We start from the raw sequence: 9,684 nt of genomic DNA, 5'->3' as shown, positions 1-9,684 counted from the left end.
AATTTAAAATAGTGAAAATTAAATAAAATTGAAATGGGTAGACTTGCCCCTGGATGGGTAGACTCGCCCCGGTTTACGGTAGTTCAACTTAGTAGATTCCATTATTTTAATAATAACGAAATTAACGAATAGGTAGAATAATAACGATATATTAGCTTTTAAAAAAGTTGGTCTCTCAAACGATAAAAAATAAACTACAGCACAGCAAAAGATTGAAGATAATATGCAATAAAGCGCGCGCGAAATTACACGCCAAAAGCTCTCCCTAAAAGCGCTTTGGCGGGATCAGTTGATCGTAAGCTCTCATTGGCTAACGCCTTCAATTCTAAATAAAGATACCATTCCGCGATGCGCCGCTCGTAAATTTGAAAATATATAAAATTTTAAGAAAATTATGACAAATTAACGCTATATATGTGTGGATTAAGATAACTTATCATATTACTATTGTGAAATGCGTAATTTACCTCGAAATACAGACATCGCGCCGGGAACTATTTTCCTCGTTTGCCCTCAGTATATTTCTCCATTGTCAAGAAACATTGCAGTTTAGTATAGTTATTTAATTTATTTAGATATATTCAAACCCACTTTAAATTTGATTAATAATTCCAAATATAGCTAAGCTTAAATTTTGCTTCTAAAAAAGACTATTCTACAATAACAGCCAATTACTACTGCTACTCCAAATTATTAATTTGCTACAACTAGAATTAAAATGTTACAGAAAATTCATAAAAATTGAAAGAAATTTAATTACAAACTATGAAATTTTTCGAAAAATCTGGTTTAAGAAATTATGATATAAAATAATATGGCTTGATATAATAAATTACACATATGGCGTATCTACCACTATAAGGTTGACATGGTCTAAGATTAAATCCCTTCACGTAGTTGCCGGTATTTTTCCAGTGTATGGTTACGACTCTTTGTAATGTTCGTTATATAACAGTTGTCTTTTCTTTAAGTAGGAACTTTGAGAAAACACATTATTAGATGCCATAATAATAGTTATTTTGGTTTTAGATATTTCAAGAATAAACGCTCAAGAATGTCCAGCTGACAGATATAAACAATGGGCTTATAATATCACAAGGAACATTAAAATCTAAATGCTATAGTACCCTTCTCTTTCTGTGCTTTTACTTATGGCCCGAAATGCACCATCTCATAAGCTGCAATAATTTAAACCGGTTGTCCAACTTACTTAAAAACTTTTTTTTTTCTAATAACGGCAGTCACTGATCTTTCGTTTTTCACCTCAGAAGACGCAGGGAGTATTGCTCATTTATGGTTACACGATGGGCACCTGTGAACCTGAGTCACGAAGGCAAGCAACATTATCCACGCCACAGATACCCGTTCGCACTCACGGAAATGCTCACGGTTTCGGCACCGCTTGGCGCGGTCGAGAATAAGCTCTCTGAAAACCGCAAAATTAAGAATATGGTAACCCAACCGATCTATGCGTCACATCTTGCTACAGCGTGCAACCCTATTCCGTTGATTGAGTAGGAAAATGATGGTTCTATTCTAGTTAAAAATTTCTTTCTTATTCACTTCTATCTTCACACCGCTCACATAGTATGGGCCACATTCACACAACAGAGGACAATACAACGAGAAACATCCATGTCCTGAGCGGAATTCGAACCCACAGCCAATGGCTTCGCAGTCCTTCACGCTAACCACTCGGTGACCTAGTTGACTTACTTAAAAACTTCTGTCCTTCTTTTGGCAATTATGTAAACCCATAAAAACGTACTAGTTTTCATTTTTAAACTACGAAGTTTTAATTCCAGATCTGTAGTCTTACCCTCAAAAATTTGGCACTTAAGTACTTTTTTATTTACGCCTCCTTAGAGCTGCACAGTTGGCTATTGGCGACGGTCTGGGAAACATTCCTAAGGATGATTTGGAGATTACATGTGTTACATCTCGTTTTACTGGGATGGTACATTCACGCACCATCCATCCATCTGAAAGTCGTAATTTCATCCTACACCGGAGCATGATCAATCCATCACCTCCTACATCAAAAAGCCACCACATAGTCTTTTATAGGTAGTCCGCGCAGACTATTTAAAAAGTGAACCAGTTGTGCGCATGAACCCAAAACCTTTTGTAAAAGTAATTGAGAGAAATTCATCTTATAAATTCATCTTATAAAATGAATTGAATCTGTAGTGGTTGACAAGTGAATAAGGCAAACCAATAATATTCATAAATAAAACAAATTTTTAGTCATATATTTGCTACCACTTTCTTATTTTAACTAGATTTTGTATTAAGTGACTCGATCGGAATGTGGATATCCTTCACAGTGGTTTGATCGGACTATCTATGAAAAACAGTGTGGGGGCTTTCAGTTGTAGGACGCATTGATCAATCTCCGATCTAGTACCTCTATTAGTATTGATTTATTAAGGAAATTTGGATAGACTTTATAATAGACTGGTAAATAACTAATAATAATGATCAAATAAACTGGGTTTTTTTATAATTAAAAAATACCAAAATATATTTTTACTTGTAATTAGAGTTTCAGAATATGAATATATTGTAAAAATGGACACCGACTTCTTATATGCACCAAAAGGTTTAGTTAGTGAAGCATTTTCGGCATATTTGGTTCATAAAGAATGTCAATATGTGTAATTGTTTCAAAATAAAATTTTTAAAACCCGGATATTTTTTATGATTTCCTTGTAGTACTCTTAATCTTTTTAAATCTTAACATTCTAACGTAATCGAAGGAGATTATCGAAAATACCTGACAGTAAATAATTGTGTTGCTAGTTTTTATGCCATTTAAAGCAAATAAACTTCTTACAAATCATATTGTCGTAAGCCATGCGAGTCGACAATACATAATCTATTACATTACCTTTTCATGGATAATATGATTTCATTCTAAAACCACAATCTTTTTTTCTGATGAATTATAATAATAGACTTCATTTCAAAACTCAAATATCTTGGTAATTTTTTCCAAAATTTACTAAATTACCTCTTTATGAATGACGATAAAAAAAAATAAGACTGTCTCTCTCGTTTTATTATATGCCATAATTGTAAAAATAATCTCGTTAGCTACAGAAATTTAATATTTCTTGAAAAAAATGTTATAATTGAATATCTTTCGTACCATTGTTTACTCTTTTCTGTCTTGGTACATGTAGGCTTTCAGCCCTGTTTGTAAACCACAGCCTGTCAGTTAATGAGCATTTTCCCGTATTATTTCATTTAACTACACATTTCAAAGTGTTTTTTATTTTCCTTGGTTAGTTATCCTTAATTGTGAGTAAGCCTTGTTTTAAAAAAAAATTTCAGCACCGTCTAAATAAATGAAGCAAAATTTAGCAACGTCTAGAAAGACGCGAATGTAACAATTATGATGATTTTGATCCGCGGTTTACTTTTTAGAGGTTGCTGAGTTAACCCTTTTGAAGGCCGTGGTCAGTATACTTACCACCACGTTTTACCACTTCTAATTTAGGTTTCCATTTTTCAATAACTTCAGCTTTCTTGAACTGAGTTTGAATAAAATTGGTAACCATTTGTCACTTTAAAAAAACGTATAAAAGCTATAAAATACATAATTCCTTTTGAAATTTGTAGAATTTAAGGAATTTATTTTATAAATAAAGAAAAATAAATGTCAGTAAGTTCCTAATAGGTCATGTTAAATAAATTTACCACCAAAAAAATGGCATTTTTATAAACTAAATGAGTTTCAGTTCAAAAAATGGCATTTTTCATATCAATTACTGTTCTTAAAACAATTTCAATTCCAAAAATACTTTAATTTACCTTTTCTAGAAATAAAGGGCCCATTAGAGGGTTAAAATAGTAGTATCTATGGCTGCAATTTGGTTTTAAATCTAAACTAATATTTTTATTTGATTAATAATTCCAAANGAGTTTCAGTTCAAAAAATGGCATTTTTCATATCAATTACTGTTCTTAAAACAATTTCAATTCCAAAAATACTTTAATTTACCTTTTCTAGAAATAAAGGGCCCATTAGAGGGCTAAAATAGTAGTATCTATGGCTGCAATTTGGTTTTAAATCTAAACTAATATTTTTTAAAAATTAATTAAGAAACAGTTTTTTTAGCATAGCTAGCAATATTTTAATATAGTTCAAAAGTTAGACGGTTTAAATTTTTTCATATCTGCATATATGAACAGTACTCCAAAAAAAAACGGTCCACCATTAATAACTTTTGACCTAATAATCGGATTTTCGGGTTTTAGAACACACTCTTAATGACTCGAAGGGGTGATTTCAGATATGCTAATTGATAAGAGCAGAAGATATTTTAAGGTACGAAATCAGACACAAACATTCTTTCTCTGAATAAAATACCTTTTTTTTCACCGGAATCGGATTTCTGGCCCCCAAAATATAAGGGGTAGCCACAATCTGGGAAACATGGTCCTTTTAGTTTAGTCAGAAGACCCACCCAAATTTTTGACCTCTTCATGTTTCGTATTTCAGAGTATCTCGAGAAATTTTTAAGCGAATCTTTAAACTTAAGCGAGAAACTTTTTGCACACAAATATAAAATTTGTTTATCCTAAGATAATTCGTTGCCAAAAATAAATTATAGTAAACATTTATTATCTTATTTAATAATGATCAAAAAATTTTTAATTATAAGGCATAAAATTTTTTGCATCATTTTAAAGAACATAATTTTAGATGGCAAAATACAAAATTTGATCAAAATTGGTTGAATAGATTCAGAGAAATAGAATTTTGAGAAAATAAGATATTTAAAATTCGATTTCTCAAGAAGTATTCGACTTATTTTGCTCAAATTTTGTATTCTGCTGTGTAAAATTATATTCTTTAAAATGATACACTAAAGTGTATATCTTACAATTCAATTTACATTACAATTATTGTTTATCATTGTTAAGTAAAATAATAAATATGCAATAAAAGTTATTAATTTCATTGAATTAACTTTGGGTAAACGAATTTTATAATTGGGTGCAAATAATTTTCAATTCGCTTAAAAAGTTCTCGAGATATAGCGCAATACGCAAAATAAACATTAAAGGGACCTCCTGCGCAAACTAGCGATTCTTTATTTTCCAGATTCTGGGATCAGAAATCCGAATCCGTCTAAAAAAAGTATGAATATTTGAAGAAAGTACGTTTTTGTGTCTGATTTTGTATCTTAAAATATCGTCTGCCCAAACTAATTAGCATATTTGAGATCTCCTCCTCGAGCCATTAATATCGAGTCGAAAATCCGTTCATTAGATCAAAAGTTATTCAGTATGGTCCGTTTTTTTTTTCTTTTTTTTTTTTTTTTTTTNTTTTTTTTTTTTTTTTTTTTTTTTTTTTGCGCCCAGTACGTAGGCTATGTGTGTCATTCTGGCCAGGTTTGTGTTTAGAAATGTTTACAAATAGTTTTACACTGAAAAATAACTTACAAAACTTAGAATTCATATAGTTTTTAATGTAATATCAAAATCAATTTACGTATTTAAAAATATTGTCTTACATCTATTCGAATTTCGGAAATTTTCAACATTTTAAAAAACTTCAGTCTCCAAATTGAAATGAATTCTCACTTTCATACTTATAATGCGCCGTTAGAGTTATTAAGGTTCAATTTTTCGAATACTTATAATTTAATTTCTATAATGGCTAGATACGTTATCAATAAAAAAATTTAATAGCGTTTTACATAACTTTCGTGTTTATCACGGTCTATTCGATGATAGTTTTTTTAGTAGTTCAAAAGTAAAAAAATATTAATAATATATATATTAATTAATAATATGTATATCAATATTATTATAAATATTTCCTGAGTTCATCCCAAATTCTTTCGCAATTTCTAATTTCTCCGTATTATATTACTAAGGCTTAACGAAATATGATTAGTGTAATTATATAACTATGTATTTATTTCTATCGGTCCTTTGAATTGGAAGGATAGTTACTATAATTGTAAAGGCAAAAGCCAATCACCAATTAACATAATTACAAGCATTGTTAACAGGGGAAAAGGTCGTCAGTATTTGAAGCTCAGAGGATACGAAATTCCTCTCACCAATGTGAAGATAGAAAACAAAGGATATACAAGTAAGATTATTATCGAAAATGCGTACAGAAAATTTCAAAATTGAGACGCATATTTTTAAAACCAACCAAATTATTTTTTTGTTATTATTATTACCAAAATGACTTTTTAAGGTGCTAATATAGTGCTTTAGCATGGTTTTTCTCAGGTAGGGGAAGAGCGGGCAAGATGGACCGCTTAAGGAAACTTGGTTTAAAAAATAGTAAACTAGAGCAATTTTATATATTTTATATTGCAAACATATAGTGGGAACTTTGCTCTTACATATCTCATACAGAAAATAAATAAATAATAAAGTTTAGTAATAATAACTTAACATAAACAAAAATAGAACATTGGCTCATCTTGCCCGGGCATAGATGGGACACATAATTATATTTCAAAAATCACAGAAATTAGTGTCAAAATAAAAGAATAATCGACAAAAAAACGTTCTTAAACATCACAGTTACTGCATAAGATGCGGATAAAACCGGAATAAGCACTACACACTTCATGAGCACATTCTAAGCAATCTGAATATAGTCCGTCAAATAATTAATTATAATTTTTTTTAAAATAATTTGTTAAGTTATATTTGCTAGTTCATGTTTTTTTTTTGTTAATATTACCTTATTTTTTATGCTTTTTGCCAAATCTGGAGAGTTTAGTTTCTATATTACACTTTTATACTACTTTGGCTGTCCCATCTTGCCCGGATAGTACATTTTTTAAAAAAAATATCTGCAAATTTGTTTAAACAAATAAATTTTAATTTACACTACTCAGTATGTTTCTACAATAATAACACTACCAGGCCACAAATTTGAAAAATTTATTGCAATGTATTAAACAAATAATATCAGCATACAAATCTGGAAAAATATTTTAACACGATGTAAGAAAAACAAAACAATGCTTGCATTTCGGTAACACCTTGTGAACTGATGAAAAAACTTGTGCGTATTGAGAACAATAATTTTTTTTCTTCCGAAAACGAACTTTAGATGTCGCTACCGTGAATGCGCATAGAAAAAAAAGCGATGTCCAGTCTTGCCCGGTGGTCCCATCTTGCCCGAGCTTCCTCTAGGTCTGACGCCAATGAAAATAAAAAAAAGCATCAGTTTGCACTTAAACGATTATTTTGAATTATCATATTGCCGTGAGGAATTATCTGGGCTTTAGAACAGACAAATAACGTAAATATTTTAAAAGTATTTAAACTTTTTTAAGAAATCGCCAATTTGGCTACATTTTCCCACCTAGATAAAAATTATCAAAATCACTACCTTATTCTCAGTTTTTGCAAAATTTTATGATCCCAGATAATGCAGCATTGAAGTAAATTTTTTAAAAATTTTAAAAATTGTACCACAAACGCTTTTTATTTTCGTAAAACTGTGGCTTTTCTTCATAATGACGCTATGCGCCATTTTCAAACCGAGCATTGACAGCGCTGGCTTTAGATAGGCTAAACTTGACCAACAGTCATGAGTAACTGTTGCAAACTCACAGCAATTATGAAAATAGCATATTATTCGCAAAAAAGCATAATTTCATACAACTACGGAGCCTTTGAAAAACAACTTTAAATCATTTAAAAGATAATGCTTTTTCTTTCCCAGAATCTAAGCTTTTGTTTCTTTTTCGCTTGAGTTGATTTATCTCAATTTTCAGATCATTAAAATGAAACGCCAAGCCGAGGAACGTAAGCATTTTCGATACCTCTTTTCGCCTGTTTTTTAATCATGATATCTAAAACCACAAAAGCTGTTCATGGCATTTGTATTGTGTATAGAGAGGGTGCAATAGCTGAGAGGAACAATCGTGTTTGGTATTTCAATTTAAGAATGGAAATTTTAACCTCAAAAAAGGCATCCCGTTATGGGTATTTAGTAGAATTTCAATATTTTTAGTCGAAACTGAGGATTTCTACCAACGAAGTACTAAAATTCTTGAATGAGAAATTGTAAACAGTAAGGGAGAAAACATTATTGCTTAATAAGTTGTTAATCTGGGTTGAAAAATAAAGTTTTACTTAGGGGAAGCTCGGGCAAGATGGGACCACTGGGCAAGACTGGACATCGCTTTTTTTTTCCTAACGCATTCACCGTAGCGACATCTAAAGTACGTTTTCGGAAAGAAAAAATTTTTGCTCTCAATACGCAAAAGTTTTTTCATCGGCTCACAAGGTGTTACCGAAATGCAAGCATTGTTTTGTTTTTCTTACATCGTGCTAAAATATTTTTCCAGGTTTGTATGCTGATATTATTTGTCTAATACACTGCAATATATTTTTCAAATTTGTGGCCCAGTAGTGTTATTATTGTAGAAACATAAAGAGTAGTGTAAATTAAAATTTATTTGTTTAAGCAAATTTGCAGATATTTTTTTAAAAAAATGTACTATCCGGGCAAGATGGACCGGGCAAGATGGGACAGCCAAAGTAGAATAAAAGTGTAATGTAAAAATTAAACTCTCCAGATTTGGAAAAAAGCATAAAAAATAAGGTAATATTAACAAAAAAAATATGAACTAGCAAATATAACTTAACAAATTATTTAAAAAAAATTTGTAATTAATTAATTGACAGACTATTTTCAGATTGCTTAGAATGGGTTCATGAAGTGTACAGTGCTTATTCCGGTTTTATCCTCATCCTATGCAGTAACTGTGATGTTTAAGAACGTTTTTTTGTCGATTATTCTTTTATTTTGACATTAATTTCTGTGATTTTTGAAATATAGTTATGTGTCCCATCTTGCCCGGGTAGCCCGGGCAAGATGGGCCAATGTTCTATTTTTGTTTATGTTAAGTTATTATTACTAAACTTTATAACTTATTTATTTTCTGTATGAGATATGTAAGAGCAATGTTCCCACTATATGTTTACAATATAAAATATATAAAATTGCTCTAGTTTATTATTTTTTAAACCAAGTTTCCTTAAGCGGTCCATCTTGCCCGCTCTTCCCCTAGTTTAAAAAATAAACAACGGGTTCTGAAAAGTCAACTCAATACCTTTTCACGTTCCTTATATTTTTTGGCTATTTGTCATATTAACTCACGTTTGACTTTATTATATTTAGCGTCAGCAAATACATAAAAAACAATGTCTCACTTATTTCAGTCCTTTTATATATTTAAATACACAAATCGTACATTTTATACACGAAACCTTTATATCTCGTATAATTTCTATACTATTAGTTACAATAGCTGGGTTTTAGTTTCATTCAATTTATCATCGAAAAAAATATGTAGAATCCAATGCTTGATTTGTGTATATGGGTCATTCTCACAAAAACAGTCATTTTCATGTCCCCAGTATATTTTATGTTTGTTTTACAGCTTACGAAAAAAAAATTCAAGGAAAGTGTCCTTCAGAATGCAAGCTAACAAGAGAATAAAAATAAAATTATCAATTTTTATTTTTTATTTATTTTAGGTAATTAAAATATACCAATATGTCATTCCCTCACTTGTCCCCACTGCTGATTTAAAAAAATAAAAAAATTGTTTCTGGAATAAAATTTTCTTTTTTACAAATTCGTGTTTTTTATTTCAGAATACTGAAATATAGAATTCAGAAAAT

The sequence above is a fragment of the Parasteatoda tepidariorum genome, chromosome 9 (assembly GCF_043381705.1).
Source record: "Parasteatoda tepidariorum isolate YZ-2023 chromosome 9, CAS_Ptep_4.0, whole genome shotgun sequence".
Taxonomy (NCBI): domain Eukaryota; kingdom Metazoa; phylum Arthropoda; class Arachnida; order Araneae; family Theridiidae; genus Parasteatoda; species Parasteatoda tepidariorum.
The sequence above is the reverse complement of the archived record's forward strand: the minus strand, read 5'-3'. Positions refer to the sequence as shown.